At 41.9% G+C, this 18,135-nt stretch overlaps 1 protein-coding gene across 10 annotated transcripts in view; it reads left to right on the top strand.

Moving 5' to 3' along the window:
* APBB2 (amyloid beta precursor protein binding family B member 2) overlaps window positions 1-18,135 on the top strand; it is a 199,164-nt gene that overhangs the window by 50,035 nt on the left and 130,994 nt on the right. For all 10 annotated transcript variants that reach the window (XM_076336153.1, XM_076336159.1, XM_076336154.1 and 7 more), the window contains exon 3: window positions 9,805-9,901. The gene's annotated coding sequence lies outside the window, so the exon portion shown is untranslated. The remainder of the gene's footprint in view (window positions 1-9,804; window positions 9,902-18,135) is intronic.

The raw sequence follows: 18,135 nt of genomic DNA, 5'->3' as shown, positions 1-18,135 counted from the left end.
TAGCAATGTACGGGGTATTTTCCTGAAGACTCGGCAATATTGCAGCAACATACTAATTTCTCTAGTTTGACTTTTTGGTATTGTCATGAAGTGTAAATATAACCATTTCACAGTGTAATTAAATATGTGTGACAACCTGTAGGAAAATTTCCTTCCAATTCAAGACGAAATTCATTTAGAAACTTTTTGATTTAATACAGACATAGCTGCCTGTCATGTGTATGTTTATGAGCTTATTTAAAAAAAAAAACAACCGCACACAACACTTGCTAATAAAAATATAGGTCTTAAAACCTAGGAATAGAGAACTTGGAAAGAACCTAAATGAGCATATTTTGGGCATAGCAATATAGCTATTAATTAATCTGCAGCCTTATTGTTATTTTGTTAAATAAAACACTTTTAAAGTGATTGTAATTTGAAAGAGGTTCCTAGTCAAACAACTTCACTTATATTTTTTAATAAAATAAATAAAAATCTTGGTGGTTTTATTTTATTTTATGGTTAATTGCCACATTGGACTTGCGAGCATGTATTGTATTTCTTGGCTGTGTAATCATACATGAGCACTAGTCATTACTGAGAAACACTTTTTTTTAAACAAAGTAGAAATACTGAGTGCAGTCCTACAGCACTGTAGCTCTTTGGACGTGATGTTTTGTCTGCAGTTGTCGGAAAGTGTTTTTCAAATTAATTAAGAATATGTTGCAGGATAGAATATGGCTAAAGTTAGGGGAATAAACTTTTGAAGCCTATAGGATGGTTAAGGAAAGTTTTGTGTAACTTAAAGCAAAGATCTAGTCAACGCTGTTTTGAAGTCAGGTCATACTATGAACGATGGGAAGTCACTGGTCCATGCAGGATGCAAATGTATGATACAGGAGTAACATCTCTGGCATGTAAGTACCAAATTTCTTGTCATCTGACAGTCATCCTTGGAGTTTGCTCTTTAGGTAGTGGTTCTCGTGACCTTTCTGTAGCTGATGATTTTTTATTTTCTATCTTCCTAATTTCTCTGTTGTGGAAAGCATATTTTTTCCTGTTGTTGCTAGAATACTTAATCATCATTTTCTCAGGAGAAACTGCAGGATGTCTTTTAGCAGTGGCCTCAAGTTTGTTTAAAAAAAAAAAACAAACCAAAACCAAAAACCCAACAAACTAAAAGTATATGGATTAGGTAAGAGGTTTTAGCCTCATAGCAGATTTTATGACACAATAGGAACGTGTGCTTGTTTTTTGAAGATGATCAGAAAATTAATCTCGTTCTTTTCGTCAGGTTATTGCACCATTAATAGATCTCCCTATTTAGGGAATTGAGAAAATACTGCATAGCACTAGAACTGCAGTCTTAAGTAAGAACAATTGATCTAAATACCTTTCTGTCAGTGAGAATTGTGAGACCACAGCTGCCATATTTTTCATCTGCTTTACTTCCTTAAGAGATCAACCCTAGATGGTGTCGGCTAGCCAGCAAAGATGATAAATAAAGGAATAAGCTAAATAAGGATTTTTTTTCTATTAACCACCAGCTATTCTGAGCAAGAAATATTCCAAGTATTTGCTGACCCTGTTTTGTTTTTGTTTAAAAAAAAAAACAACAAACTAACAAAAACAAAAACCCCAAAAAACCCCAACCGCACAAAAACCAAAACCCCAACAGTTGTTATATTTGAGGTGGTGGAGATGGGACAGGTCTGATAGTTACTTCTAACAGTGGTGCTGCCTTAATTTTACTAAGCATGTATGTAACAATCTATTCCAAACCTTTCATAGGCTTGCATAAGATCTTTTAGTGTGGGGAAAAAATGTGCTGTAATACTTTTTTTTAACTTTATCCTCACCCCCGAACCAGAATGAGAGGGGCTTGTAAGGTAGAGGAGATGATCCCTTTTTACAGCTAAGCACCTATTGTGCAAAAAGTTTTGAATATGTTGTCCTGGTGTGCAGAATCAGTATGATTTCTGTTAGCACATGTTGCCTAAGTTAAAAGTTCTTCATTATCTTTTAGCTGGCTTTGAAGCCAAAATTATGAGGTCTTGTAACAGCATCATTAAAATTGATTATGAGTAAAACTGGAGAGAGACTTGAGCCTTTTTTTTTTTTAGTGCACTCATTTTAAGTGTGCAGTCTCAGAGTCTGCCTAAGCTTTAATGAATGCAAGTTGGTCTCCTGCTAGACAAATTTTCCTATATAGATTTTCTTGTATATATGAAAATAATGTAAAAGAAATAGTATGAAACAATGCAGATGCAAGACAAAGACACTCTTCTAATGGCATAATAAATCTGCAGTGTGAGTGGATGCCTTGGCTAACACGAAAGCTGCGTGAAGGCCAGCAGTGCTGGCGGAGTGGTTGGCTAAGCAGGATGCTGAAAGGCAGAGAGTGCCAGAGAAGCCAAGCTGGCATTGCTGAGTGCCTTGTCCCATGATGCCATAAGCTCTGTGCCTTGCCCTGGCATGGTGAGTATCAAGGATGCTCTAAGATGGAGCGCCCTGTCATGTGCAGCATAAGCCGGAAAGTACTGGAGAATATCAAGAGAGGTTGGGGAGAATTATACAGCGATAATAGTACTCCAGAATAGGAATGAATAACTGAAGTCAGTTAGCGGGAGAGTTTGTACTTAGAGCACAGATGATAACGCCTTTTTAAAAAGGAGCTGACTCGCAAATTCAGATTTCACTTCAGTTTTGCAGTGAATATTTTTAATAACTTAAGTTTAATAAGTTTTAATAACTTGCCTTCATTCCAGCAGGGTTACAAGCTAAGGCTGAGCGTGGCTCCGTTTTCATTTATCCTGGTTTAGCTAATGCTTTGTGAAATTATTGTCTTAGTGGTGGGAAAGTACATCTCTTGGGAAATGTGAACAAAGGACTACCTTGTTGGGAAAACTGTGTCTCTAGTTTGTGGAGCTCTTGAGTTGAGCAGATGATGTAATATTTTAACATCATCTTGTGAGAGAGTGTATTGCGTTTCTGTTTGTGTCCCTATTTCTTCTGCAACGACTCATCCTGTTTTGCTGGGTTTGACCTGTTAATATATGTGCAGAACAGGAGGTGGAGAGAGAATAACTAAAGAGCATGCTTGTGCCCTGGAGGGGAAAGGATGACAAGCTAAAATGCTGTCTCCATATCCCATGGGTATGATCTGTAGTAGAGTGACTGGATCTCCTGCATTATTCATTGCCACTGGCTTCTGCTGTGACGTGGGTGTTTATCACATGAATAGTTGTGCTGTGGGTTGCTGCAGAAAAGGTGTGTGTGACCTGAATACTCATCACCCACAGGTCTTTCTCTAAGTGACAGATAAAACCTGGTCTCAAGTATGGTATGTCTGCTAAGAAGTCGAATCATTTGGAGATGTTTGCTCTCAGACGGTTTGTGGTTGAGCATCTTTAGTTGCTTTGAACCCTCGTGGTTGGTTTCTGTCACATGTATCAGCATGAATTCCCAGGCTTTCAATTCCTTCCTTAAAATATGATGCCTGTGTGACAGTAAGTTTTATTCTTAACGTGTATTTGGAAAATTGTTCAGCTAGCTAAGTTGCACCCCATTGTGCGAAGAGTAAGATTTTTTTGAGAGAAATTCCAGGCTGCTTTGTTTTCAAATATTGATTCAAGTTTCTTTCTTCCACTTTTAATTTTTTTTTAATTCTTTTTAACTCAGCTGCTTGAGCGTTTTCAAAGCACACTTGTTTTGCTGCTGAAGTGCTAACAGCAAATCGTGTGTTGGGCTTTTGTGAGCTCTAAAGCTTGGGTCAGGAGGGATTAGCAAACAGAAAATACAGCTTGATTGCCATCCCCTGGGGGGAAAACATGCCGCAGTGGTACTGGGATTGTGCTTGAAGAGTTGCTGTTGAGCGATATGTACCCCTATGTCAATCGTGCTATGCTTTTGGCATAAAAACCCAGAAACTGTCAGCCTCAACCCAGATGTTTGCTCAGACAATTTTGTAATAGCAGCTACTTGTCTGATTCTTGTTGCGAGTCATGACAGCAGTGATGCTGAAAGCTGGAGAGAAGGGGTGGGCTTAGGGACGGAAAGGGGGGACACAAGACTTAGTTGTGCTGCTGAGGGGATGCTCAGTGCACTGCAAACCACCTGCCCCGGAGTGTGGGAGCTGTGTTCAGGATGTTTCTGTGCTCTCCTTCTCTTCCATTGGCTTTTGCACGTTGGATGTATGTGTGCTGAGACCTAGCACCAGAACAGCATCTGTCTTTCTGAACAGCTCCTTGCCCTGGCTGCCTGGTTCACCCTTAGGAAGCTGAATTACTCACCAGTGGAAATACCAACTTCCTCAGGCTATAAGGGTAGGGTATTTCCATAAAAGTTTTTACTGGTAGGGTATTATGATTTATGGGTAACTATAGAAGCAGAACATGAATCGAAGTGGGTTTTCTTGGGGGTGCACAATCTCACAGGACCAACTGAGCTGGAGCCAATCCTGTGCAGTGGGAGATGTCAGCCTCTCTGAGGCTGAAGATGAATTCTGCTTCAGTGTCAACCCAGTGTTTTGTTTTCTTCTGCTTTGGTGTCTGTGCAGCGTAGCTCAGTGGGCAGTAAGCATTGAGAAAAGCAGTAAGTCATGCAGCCAGAGGACCAAAGTAACACCCTGGTGTTTGGGACCAGTCACTGGCAACGTGGAGGTCTGTGTAAATGATTTGAGGGTGATGGTGGGGAGGATTTGCTAAAATAAAAATACAGATTTGGTCCAGACTGCCATGAAAGGAAAGTTTCTTGGCTCTTTCCCTCCTGCCCCCTTCCCCCTTCTGTGCAAAACTTTAAAAGGAAAAACAAAAAACACCTTCCAATATCCACTTTGGACATTTTTAATAAAAAGAATCACTAAAATGAAGGGGCAGACTTGGGTATCATTCATAAATATCAAGACTTTCCCTTCTTACAGTCTCTTCCGTAGTAACCATGTGGTCAGCGCGCATTGTGGGGAGGCAGAAGACCCATGCCCATGTTCCTTCTTGGCCCAAGAGGACCCAACCCATCTTCTGCCCTTTCCAGGAAGGTGTCCCAAATATGCTTTTTAACCTGGAAAGGGAAGAGTGGGACCCCTCCTGCAAATAATGGATAACCAAATCTCTTCAGTTTTGTTGGACATCTCAGAGTTCATAAATAACAGTGCCATGTGCATTTCAGTGTTTTAGCCACTAATTGTGAAAGAAATGCTTCTTCCTGACGTTCAAAATATTGTGCTTCAAAAATTTGGGAAGGTAAAATACCATCTAAGTGATGCTATTTTCCTTTTGGCCCTCTAGGGCAGTAAGTGAATTAATGTGTAAGATGCTTCTTTCTGTGGGTTTGGCAAAAACTGCTGTCAAAGAAGGTAAGATGAAGACAAAAAAAGGTAGATGCTAAAAATATCAGGGAATTCTTGAGGCGGTGACAGCAGCCTTCTCCTCCACCCCATCTTTAATGGGTCTTTTACCCATCATTATGAGAGTCCCCCATGTCTGTCAGATTGAAGTGCAACTTGTTAATATACCTGGCAGGTTTGTTGCATTTTTTGTCTTTTTTTTTTTATAAGAAAAATATAACTTGTTGGTTTGTTTTTGTTTTTTCTTTTAAACTATTTCCAGACTAAGGCCCCTAGAAACCTCAGAACAAGACTCAGCCTTTCCTTTTTTCCTCATTTCGGAAAAAAACGCCAGCAGCCTGGGTTCTCGGGGTGGTTGCATGAGGCTCACCGGGAGGCTGTCTGATGGACTGGAGTTAGAAACTGGTAATGTGCTTTCTAGAAGGAAAGAGAGGAATTTGTCCCTAAAATGGATTACCATGCTGTACTTATTAATTATTGATGTTATGCTGGACTTCCTTCTTCTATTTTTAAATTGGAGGAAGAGGTGGAAATTTTGATGGAGGGGTAGGTGGGATCCTGTGATTCCTGTTTAAAAGACAATTTAAGGCAGAGTCCCCAGTCTGATAACATAAAACGCAGCATGCCTGCACGTCTGTGTGTGCCTTGAGAAAACTGCAGTATGAAAACTGTCACCAGTTTCATACTGATATCAGTTCACTCGTCTCTATACGATAAGTACATAATACATATGTATTACATATTACATATGTAATATCCTCAACCTCGTGCATAAGTACATAACTGTGCTTCCATTCTAAAAGCACAAGAATTGGGAAATCTATAGTTATTTTTCGCAGAGCAACTGGATCTCTGCCGACTTGCATGTTACTGATTTTGCACCATTCCACCCTGCCCAACACAGGCGAGTTTGCATGCAGGCTGTTAGCAATATATAGCCGTTACTATAAAGGTTAAAGGAGGAATGCTCCAGAGTGATGTAATCCTTAAAATATGTATTCCCCGATGCAAGTAGGTGGGTTTATTTTCCTACAAAACAAGCTTTTGAGGTGAAGAAGTGGAAGGCTATCTGTTGCTGTCCTTGGAGAGACGTGCCACCCCCAAGCCCAGGCTGGCTACTCTCTGCTGGGACCGTCCAAGAAGCAGTTGCCCAGCAGGGAAGGGGGAAGAGTTGGTGAATATTTTTAATTTTTGGTGTCAGTTTTTAGATTAAGTGGATTTAAATCAGAGTAGTTCAGTTTAAGTCAACAGAAGCATCTGAGAACCTCGCTGGTGCAGGTTTTGTTTGTTTTTGGTTTTTTTTTTTTAGTTTAAAGATGAGAACAAAAATTCAATGCCATTGCTGAGGAACACACCGTTTATATAGTGTGTGCTTCAGGAAAAAAGAGTTATTGAAATATAAAACCTATTTTGGAACTGAATGACTCCAGCTGAAATTTGGTGATTGGAAACCTGCCTCTTTTATATTTAACCTAAACTTTAAAGTTCCTTACCAAGAGCAAGGAAGTTGGAAAGGAGAGCAATCGAACCTGCTAACATTCTTAGCTCTTGGCAGGAAGCCACCAGGCACAAGCACAGGCTGCAGTGGAGCAGGAGGAAAAAAGCTGCAGTGATTCCTAGCTCGGTAAATTCCTGCTAAACCTCAAGAAAGTAGCTTTGGTCTGAGTTTAGACATTACAAATCCGTGGGGAGTCTCTATCGGGTAGATGTCTGTTTCTGTTTTGAGAGATCTGCAAAAGTAAGTTTTGTTCTAGCATCTCAACAGGGGCAATAACTCCCAAATTTTTTCCTTGCTGGCTCGTGTTTTCTGTTTGGTTTTATTATTTCTAACTGAAATTCTGTGATGTGCCCAAGATCAGGTTGCACGCTGGCACCTGTGAGATGACTTGTTTCTGAGGCTAGCTGAGGACTGGATCGCAGGTCTGTCCCCCATGGAAATCCAAGTACCCAGGAGTATCTAATCCCACTTTAAGTATAAGTAGCTGTCTCCCCATCTTTGCAAAAGAAGGAAATAGGGACTATTTAATTTTTTAAACTCGGACCTAGTATTACCTCAGCCAGCCAGTTGTTTATTTCATTAACTGTAACAGTATGTTCCTACTTTGTCATCTGTGGGCGTTAAACATTTGCTAATTCATTTTCTAAGAAGGGTATCAGTGCCTGCATGCTATCTGCCTTCCAATTTACTGCTTTTAATAAAGTACTAAATGAATTATTCTAGCTTGCATAGGTCTGTGAGACTGAGCTTGCTGCACTGTTGGCTGGCTGAGCTTTTCTTTGAAATATTAAGATTTATAAACAGGAAGACAACAAATTCCTCTCTTCATCCCTGAGTCATTTTCAAGTCTGCCAATTTTCAAGGCGGGCAACATGGTAAAAAATGTGGGTGGAGAGGTGGACATGTTCAGCAGGATGCAGAGAAGGGGAAGGACACTCAGGGTGGGGGAGAGATTCTCAACGGGGAAACAGAAAATGTTGGGTGTGCGGTAGCACAATTTCAGGAATTTGTCATCAGTATGAATTTCTGTTTGGATCTGAGGTCAGATGTCTCTTTTTGCAACTTTGTTTTGCAATTTTCTATCTGCTGTTTTGTTGGAGAGCTTGGTCATTCCTACCTTTGAGACCTGTATTTTGTATTTCAGACTCTCCTCTGATCTCAGAACTGGTGGCTGACCCTGTCTTAGTTTGGATTGAAAAATTGTCTTGTTTTAGGTGTAAGATGCTTTTTGAGCTGTTGCCTGTGTGTTTTTTTTTTTTTTTAATTGAATTAACTACTGTTTTTGTTGCAGTTACACTAGGCTTGGTTTAGAGCAAATTAGGTTTCATATATAGGATGAAGAGGGATAATTATAAAAATGGCTGTGCCAGCACAGACGGTGCATCTGTGTGTTTATCTTGGGAAGAAACCCCTTAAAATGATTTGGAAAAAAGCTAGCATGTATGCCCAGTCTGTGGAGAAGTTTGGGGTCTCAACACTTAACCCAGAAAGTTTTGTTTGTATAAAACCTGTGAATCTCAAACAGAAGGAAATTGCTGGTTGCTTGGCTTTACTGGTATGAAGGTGTTAACACAGTGTGTGTTTTCTTTCTCTCCCTCTTTTTTTTTTTTTCTCTCTTGAATACTGAAATCTGATTGTCTGATACAAAAGTCCACAAATGTGCCTGCTAAATTGGGTTAGAATATTAGTTTAATGAGCATCGTTCTGTTTTCTTCCTGACCCCTTGAAGATTTTTTTTTAAAAGTACAATTTCATTATTGAAATGAAAATGAGTATATTTCTTGATTTCTTCAAAAAGCTTTAGATTTTAAAATTATTTTTCATCTGGCTTATAAAAAGGTCTATTTTCAAGTTTCCAGATGACAAATATGTTTTTTAACAAGAACATTTTTAGCTCTCTTAAATGATATGTTCTGTCTCAGTACTTTCTAGGATTTATAGTTCTTGGATTTCTGTTAGAACAGGGACAGGAAAAAATAAATCTTGCTTTAAAATGGAATATAATTTGGCTTGATTTAGCTTGGCTTTTGCTTTAACAAAGAAAAACAATTTTTTTTTAAGCTTTACAGCACATGAGATTTGTATCTTTGGTCTTGCATATTTATTTTCTCCGGATGGGAGAACAAATATAAAGTTGAATAATACCTTGAATCCTAGAACATAGTTTGACTGACAGATCTGCTGCTGCTGATGGAGTATCTTCTGATGGGGTGGTAACCTTGCTTCTGTCACTACATGGCAATAACCCCAATATATTTTTCAGTACCAAACCCCACAACATTAATGTAATCATTTACCGGGGGTGGAACGGTTGGGGAATGACTCTGATAGAGCATACAGACTTTGCAAAAATAAATTATATACTTGATGTCTACTGAACACAAGCATAATCGAACAGATGATTTTTCACTTTTATTTTCTAAATTAGGTTATGAATGTACTATTTAGTGAGGACTTTTTGCTGCTTTTTTTTCTAACTTGGGGCTCATCTCTATCATCTAAATCAATTTTCTTCATGATATTCAGTGTTTGTGCATGGGGAAAACCGCAGGTCTGTAATGCAGTGCAGAGAGAGAGAGAATTTAAAGCATGCTTTGCAGCATGTCTCTTACATGCCCGAGCTGTCATAGTCCGACAGCAGCTTGCAACACCTGCCCGGTTTGGGGAGATCCCTGCACTGTAATATATGGATCCTCTGTTCTGCTTTTACTTCTCCTGTGTGCGCATTGTTGAAGGCAGATGGTTTTTAAGGATTTAGACTGAAGGTGGCTGTTTGGGTTACTCAGTCACTTGTTGTGCTCGTCTGATTCCCAGTCTCCTACTGCCTTGCTGGCTCCCACTGCTGCAGAGGGTGGCTGTGTGGGTTTCTTGCAGTAACCTGCACCTTTGCAGGTTACTACAAGCTCAGTAGTTTTCATTAATCCCTCCTTGACTCTTAATAAATGAAAACTCTAATATATGACTTGTTTTTGTTTTGCAGCTTGCCTGATTTCTGCAGCAACCTGAGGGGGTGCTGGTGCCTAGGACTCCACGACTTGGTGCTCTCGTACGGGCTTTCCACCAACGAGCTGGGGAGAGTAAGTAACCTACTCCATGTCCGGGAATCCTCTGGGGTGGGGGGGCTCTTTCTGCACTTTTCTTGTCCCACATCTCAAACACTGAAGTGTCTGATTTCTCCCAGCACAGAGGCTGGAGGTACCTGTATTTCTGTACAGTATTTATGTTGTTTATCATGATGTTTGTTAACAAAGATGCTCCAGCTCTTCTAGTATTCCAGCAAGAGCAGTTCTTGGTTTATCCATTCTTGCAGATTAGCTCTATTAGTGTGACAGAACACTACAACTTGCTCTGCCACCTCAGTGAGAAAAGGCTGTACGTAACAGAGGTCTTTCATAGTAGCGCTGTTCCTCTGTGGTGTCAGTAATGCTATCTGTTAATGTGGACACCCATGTTGGATTTCAGTGTTCTGTGCAGCACAAGTGCAGTCTCCTGCGATGTGTTCAAATCGTTCTGTGTGGGTCTCGGAGTGGGAGGGAGGCCCACAGCAGCAGCTGCTTTGTGGCACCAGCTGAGGCTATCTATGTGGAGCGATTATCTGGTGGCACATTCCGCAGCAGCCTCTGGCACTGTGGCTTTCCCTTCCTTCTCATGTGACATAACAGGTTGGGGACGTACTTCCCAGTACCTGGCAAGCCATGGGGCTTCTCATCTTCAGAAATAAGATATGAGAGGTCTGGCACTGTCTGTCCACAAAGAAAGTGCTGTTAGCTGGAAGACTTGGGCTAAGCATGTCTGTAGGTTTGCCTACATCATACAAGCAGTTGTACTGGCAGAGCTCTGTGGAGAAACTGCACTGTTGCTGCCAGAAGCAGGAAGTTTTTCCATCAGGGTTGCTGTTCCACCTTCCTGAAATGCAGCAGCACTCTTCTGGGCTTTTGCTGATGCGATTCTTCCAAGGGTGTTACTTTGTACAGCCCTAACTGCTGGAGGTTAGCTGGCAGAGCTTTCAGATGTACGCCAGCCTTGTAGCCACTGAGCAAATCTTATGCATGCCTCAAGTTCTTTACTTGTGGGGTGCACAGCTGCAAACTCTTATCCTGTAAGTTTCCTCTTTAGCTGGTTAGTTAAAATGTAGAGAAGAGATAAATGGTAGTACCTAGCTGAGACATTGATTTAGAAAATGATCTTTCATGCTGCATGTTACTTTTCCCAGAGAATTCCTTATTTACAAAGGACTTCTCATCCTGAAGAATTTCAGAGGTTTTATGGCTTGTGTGTGTCGTCCCCGTCTGTCCGTGTCTGTCCCCCCCCTGCCCCGCTAAAGCTACACTCCGGTGAGACAACATGTTTCTTATTAAAGCAGTCTTTGCACAAAGAGAATGATGGCACTCCAGCCAGGGCTAATCTCATGTTGGTATACAGTTGTGTGAGACACGAATGTTTTAGCCAGTGCAGTAAGAGGGCTCGTAAGGGCTTACGTAAGGGTTATGGGATTAGTCTTGGTCTTCATGCTTTTCGTGTATGTTAATCAAGCAGACTTAGTGGTCTGTAATACACAGGAGTCTGGGCTAATGATGCAACTTCTCTTTCCAAGTTGGTTTTCTTTAGTCTCTATACCTACTTGACAGAGCTTCAATTCTTACATGGGAACTGAGCAGTATTCTTCTGAAACATAGAGTTGCCATGCAGATTATTAATTTGTATCATATACTAGGTCATTCTCATGTCTTTTTTTTTTTTTTTCTTCCCTCTTGGTCTTCTCCCTTTCATTAGAAGAGCCTCTAAGTCACAGAATCACAGAATAGTTTGGGTTGGAAGGGACCTTTAAAGGTCATCTAGTCCAACCCCCCTGCCGTGGGCTGACGCAGTCCAACTTTAGCACTACATTTTTAATGCTTTTCTTTCTTCTTTTTTTTTCTTCTCTCTTGGTCCTCTCCCTTTCATTAGAAGAGCCCGTAAGTCCTCTTACTGTCCTGAGTCATTTCATGTATCAGTAAGGGAGTCTCATAATTTCCCTTAAATAAGATTCCAGTCTTTTCCCTGGGGAAGAAGCTATTGGGTTGAGGACTTTCACCTTAATAGGACCAGTCACCCTGATTCATCTTACTCCTCTTTGCAGCCATGTCCAGTTCCCCAAAGGCCTGTCCATCAGAGGATCTTTAGGTGAATTGATGACTGTGTGATGCTTGGCTAGCCTCTGTTTTACTGTCAGGAAGCACTCTGCCAGGGCACGGTGCAGCCATTGGCCTGGTGTTAGCTAGGTGTTTTGCAGGTAGCTTTGTGAGACCATCCCTGCTAGTCTTCAATCAGCATTCTCATGGCAGACTGCATTGATGCCAAGCTGAGGGGAGTAGAGCTTCCGTCATTGTTCAGTGCAGTTAAAACTCCTCACTGCAGCTGCTCAGGGAGGATACAGCTTACCAGATCCTAGCTTTTCAAATTAAAAGGAAAGGTTACTTATTTTGTGATAACGGTGGGTTTTGGAGGTAATGGAGTTGGTGTGGGTTCAACTACTTGAGCAGCTATCGCTGCTTTTTCAGAGTCTTTTAGCAAGCCTTGCATACAAGTCATGGGTGTCATGCTTGCAGTGGAGCTGGTGCTTAACCACATCGTCTTTGAGATCACAGATGCAGTAGCATAGACTAATTTTCTTCCAGATTTCACTGGATTAACACTTATATGTTTAACATGTCTACAGAATACATTTTAAAGGTGGAAGTCCATGCCAAGAACAAACTCTGTGTGGACGCAGCAATAGCTCAGGTTGTCCTTCAGGCCACATCAGCATCTTCCTCCATGCCCCAGTGGGATCTCTGCTGCTAATAACAAGAGAGTTCAGTTTTCACAGCTGTTCTAGTATTTCTGCTGAGACAGTAATTTCTGTAGTGTGTGTGCCTCTCTGTTAGGGGTTGAACCAGAATCAACAATTTGTTTCATAGGCTACTAGAAAATCCATGGTTGCTCTTACCTCAGGATGTACTTGTATTGGTGACCCCTCTTTAGTTAAATAGTTTCTTATTAAGAGTCATTTAAAACTGTTGGCTAGAAAGCGATGAGGTTGGTTGAACCTGAACTTCAGGTCCAAGTGTGGCCCAAAAGACACGTATTCTGTGATACTTCATAGGGAGCCTGTAGGAGATGAGTTTAATGGGTCCCATTCTAATTGACCTCAATTCAGCCTGTTTTGTTGCTGAAATCATGAGATCATCTATAGTACTTGGTGCTTGGCAAATATGGTTGCAGTACCTCCATGGTAGCTCCCCAGTAGTGTGCTGCAAGTCCTCTCTGTGGCTCAGCAGAGGCTATCCGAAAGTTCCTGATATGTTACCGTTACTTAGGACTGGAGAGGATAGCTGCTTGTTTGTGGAAGCTGTTATTCACAAAATCAGGCTAATTCTCTGGTGTCTGATTTGGTTAATAATAGTAATAGGTTGTGAAGGAAACCCTGGGGGAGCTTCTCAAATTGCAGCAGGCAAATGGAATAGCCTGTGCTTCTGCTCCCGGTGTTGTCATCGTTCATCATCACCTTTTGCCACTGGTAACAGCAGCAGACGATGTAGTACTGGGTAGTGTAGGATATGGTTCAGCCTTTTTTACTACCTTAGTATATCATACTTTCAAAAAGAAATAAGTTTCTTGCTATATTGGTAGCAATTGTCCTTGCAAACCAAGGACACAGCTCTTGCCTTCGGGGAGGGGAGAGACCTGAAAACAAATAATTGAATCTTAGCTGGTTGTTTGTCTTGAGCTCGTAGTTTAGTGTCCCCAGATTCATCTTATTTGTCAAAAAATGGAAAATGGTACCATGAGGTAGAAATTAACAGTGTTTTAGAAAATGTTAAGTAAAATTGCTTTTTTAATGGAGTATTGCAATATTTAACGTGATTATTCATGGCTCAGTTAGGATTAGGAAGCATCAGCAACAACAAGAAACTGTATTCTGATTATTCTGACAGATGTTTAATTATTAAAAAAAGTGGTTTTTCCTAAGAGTAAGTTCTTCCATCAAGAAAGGTGGAACTCTTACGTGATAACTGCAGATAATGAACCATATCTTGACTTGTGACTCAATAAATTTTTCTTTTTGGATGCTGAGAATCCTTTCCACTGCATTGTTGCAGAAAAACATGGAATGTGGCATGTCAGCTTAGGAACAATTTATGCTGTATTGCAGCAGTTGTCAATACAATATGGGTTGTGAATGGAGAGTGAAGGAGGTACCCAGGAATATGCTTATCTTATTCTAAATGCATGTCATCATTAGCTTTGAGGAAAGAATCAAAGAGCCCCAACGAGAGCCTGTCTCACAACTACTCTTCTGTTGTTTATGCAAGTGATTTTGGTGACTGATACTAGTATAAAACTGGATTTGGATGCAGGATGGGTCATGTCCGTACGTCATTCAATATCCAAAAAAGCTGACCAAAGTTTTATCTCAGTATGCTAGACATGGGTTTCAAATACTCTTTTAGTTAAATAAAACTACAAATCTTACATTGTATGATTTGGCTGACTCTTGTAGCCATCAGTTTTGAGGGAAGGTGAAGCTAAACAAGTATTTTGACAAAAACTCCAATATGATTTTCAGTGTAATTACTACTTTGTTAACTTTTTCAGAAGTATTTCAGTACGACAATGATACATTCATTAATCATGAGGTTTTGTTATAGAGCTATGGAGGTAGTTTGTGTAGCTTCCATCTAGAAAGATGTAAAAAAACTTTATTTCCTTATTTCATTAACTGATCTTAATATTTTTTTCCTATGATGCTGCAGAAATTACTTTTTCCAACATTTCTTTGTTTACTAAAATGCTGAGGGGTTTTGTGTGGCTGATGAACACCTGTTTAGTCAATAGAGGTGTTGAATGAGAGTTTTCTGTATTGAATGGCTCTACCATAAAACCTGCCAAAACTGGAAACAATGGAGAGGTTTATTTTGTTTACTCTATTTGGATACTACAGCATTGTTGTCCATATAAATTCCTCAAGACTTCCAATTTATTTTTTCCTTCATATCCCTGTGGGTTAAAAAACAAAATAAAAAACCCCAGAGGGCTGAATTGTTTTCTTGTCAAAAATGTAAATGAGTTGCTTGCTTCCTACAAATAAGACTCTAGTCCTTCCTTCAGTTCAGCAGCAAAAGAAATGTACTGCTTATGTTGCTAGAGCTGTAGCTGTTCTCCAGTTTATGGCAAATTGGGACATTCAGACATGTGCTTGGTAACTGCACCTAGAAAAAGGGGCTTTTTAAGGAAAAAAAAAAGTAGTAGAAATTAAAATCCTGAATCATACCTCAGAAATAGTTCATCTGCTTTCAGTCATTCCTGGTTTCAACTGCTTCAGAGAAGTAAGAAGACCAAGAAATTGTGCAGAAGGCAGAGTGAAAAATCTGTTCATAAAGTTTCTTCCAAATCCTATTATCATAGAATCATAGAATAGTTTGGGTTGGAAGGGACCCTTAAAGGTCATCTAGTTCAATGCCCCTGCCATGGGCAGGGACATCTTCAACTAGATCAGGTTGCTCAGAGCCCCATCCAACCTGACCTTGAATGTTTCCAGGGACGGGGCATCCACCACCTCTCTGGGCAACCTGTGCCAGTGTTTCACCACCCTCCGTGTAAAAACTCTCTTCCTTCTATCTAGTCTAAATCTACCCCCCTTTAGTTTAAAGCCATTCCCCCTTGTCCTGTCGCAACAGACCCTGCTCAAAAGTTTGCCCCCATCTTTTTTAGAAGCCCCCTTGAAGTACTGATAGGCTGCAATGAGGTCTCCCCAAAGCCTTCTCTTGTCCAGGCTGAACACCCCAACTCTCTCAGCCTTTCTTCAGAGGAGAGGTGTTCCATCCCCCTGATCATTTTCATGGCCCTCTTCTGGACCTGCTCCAACAGGTCTGTGTCTTTCTTCTGCTGAGGGCTCCAGAGCTGGACGCAGTACTCCAGGTGGGGTCTCACCAGAGCAGAGTAGAGGGGCAGAATCACCTCCCTCGACCTGCTGGCCACGCTTCTTTTGATGCAGCCCAGGGTACGATTGGCCTTCTGGGCTGCGAGCACACATTGCTGGCTCATGTCCAGCTTTTCGTCCACCAGTACCCCCAAGTCCTTCTCAGCAGGGCTGCTCTCAATCCCTTCATCCCCCAGCCTGTATTGATACTGGGGGTTGCCCTGACCCAGGTGCAGGACCTTGCGCTTGGCCTTGTTAAACCTCATGAGGTTCGCATGGGCCCACTTCTCGAGCATGTCCAGGTCCCTCTGGATGGCATCCCGTCCCTCTGGTGTGTTGACCGCACCACTCAGCTTGGTGTCACCTGCAAACTTGCTGAGGGTGCACTCGATCCCACTGTCTATGGCATTGATCAAGATATTAAACAGTACCGGTCCCAGTACGGACCCCTGTGGGATGCCACTCGTCACCAGTCTCCATCTGGACATTGAGCCGTTGACCACTACCCTCTGGATGCGACCACCTAACCAATTCCTCACCCACCGGACAGTCCACCCATCAAATCCATACCTCTCCAGTCTAGAGAGAAGGATGCTGTTGGGGACCGTGTCAAAGGCCTTACAGAGGTCCAGATAGATGACACCTGTAGCCCTTCCCGTGTCCACTGATGTAGTCACTCCATCATAGAAGGCCACTAGGTTAGTCAGGCAGGACTTGCCCTTGGTGAAGCCATGCTGGCTGTCTCAAATCACCTCCCTGTCCTCCATGTGCGTTAGCATAGCTTCCAGGAGGATCTGTTTCATGATCTTCCCAGGCACAGAGGTGAGACTGACTGGCCTGTAGTTACCCGGGTCTTCCTTTTTTCCCTTTCTAAAAATGGGGGTTATGTTTCCCCTTTTCCAGTCGGTAGGAACTTCACCGGACTGCCACGAATTCTCAAATACGATGGATAGTGGCTTAGCAACTTCATCTGCCAGTTCCTTCACGACCCGTGGATTGATTTCATCGGGTCCCATGGACTTGTGCACCTTCGGGTGCCTTACATGGTCTCGAACCTGATGTTCTCCCACAGTGGGCAGCTCTTCATTCTCCCAGTCCCCGCCTTTGCTTTCTGCGGCTTGGGCGGTGAGGCTCGAGCACTTGCCAGTGAAGTCTGAGGCAGAAAAGTCACTGAGTACCTACCTCCACCTTCTCTGTATCGTGGGTAACCTGGTCTCCCGTTTCATTCCAGAGAGGGCCCTCATTTTCCCTTGTCTTCCTTTTATCCCTGACGTACCTATAGAATCTTTTCTTGTTGCCCTTGATGTCCCTGGCCAGATGTAATTCTATCAGGGCTTTAGCTTTCCTAACCTGATCCCTGGCTGCTGGGACAGTTCCTCTGTGTTCCTCCCAGGCTACCTGTCCTTGCTTCCACCCTCTGTAGGCTTCCTTTGTGTGTTTGAGTTTGTCCAGGAGCTCCTTGTTCATCCATGCAGGCCTCCTGGCGTTTTTGCCTGACTTCCTCTTTGTTGGGATGCATCGCTCCTGAGCTTGGAGGAGGTGATCCTTGAATATTGCCCAGCTTTCTTGGGCCCCTCTTCCCTCCAGGGCTTTGTCCCATGGCACCCTACCAAGCAGATCCCTGAAGAGGCCAAAGTCTGCTCTCCTGAAGTCCAGGGTGATGAGCTTGCTGTGCGCCCTCCTCGGTACCCTCAGGATCTTGAACTCCACCATTTCGTGGTCACTGCAGCCCAGGGTGCCCTTGAGCTTCCCATTCCCCACCAGCCCCTCCTTGTTGGTGAGAACAAGGTCCAGCATAGCACCTCTCCTCGTTGGCTCCTCTACCACTTGGAGAAGGAAGCTATCATCGATGCATTATGAAAGCCAATATATATTATATGGAAGCCATCTTATCCTTTGAAACTTGACACCCCAAACCTTAGGTGTTTGTTTCTTGGTTTGGTTTTTTTTTTTTAAACTTTGTACTCTGGATACTCTTGTTATTCACTAACCACGCAGTTTTATAACCCTGCTGGTTTTTTGTCCAGAGGTGGTTGGTTAGATTCTCATTAACCTCTTGGTGCCTTCCACAGAATAATTGTCGATGCTCTTTTTAATTAAAAAAAAAAAAAAAAAAAAAAAATCACATTAGAGAAAAGTATCTCCCATTCAGATGCTTATGCCCATCATATTACACAATTCATAACTTTTAAGATTATTTTGTTAGGTGATTTTATACCCTTTTGGAAGGCTGTTCTTGGACCACCTTTCTCTGATGTTAGGTATGTTCTAATTTCCAGCCTAAATTTAGCAATAACTGTTTTACGTGCGCTCGTTTCTTGTGCCAACATTACACTTTAAAGTTTTTGTTGCTTTTCTCAGCCTTCGTTC

Source organism: Aptenodytes patagonicus, chromosome 4 (genome assembly GCF_965638725.1).
Source record: "Aptenodytes patagonicus chromosome 4, bAptPat1.pri.cur, whole genome shotgun sequence".
Taxonomy (NCBI): Eukaryota; Metazoa; Chordata; class Aves; order Sphenisciformes; family Spheniscidae; genus Aptenodytes; species Aptenodytes patagonicus.
The sequence above is the reverse complement of the archived record's forward strand: the minus strand, read 5'-3'. Positions and strand labels throughout refer to the sequence as shown.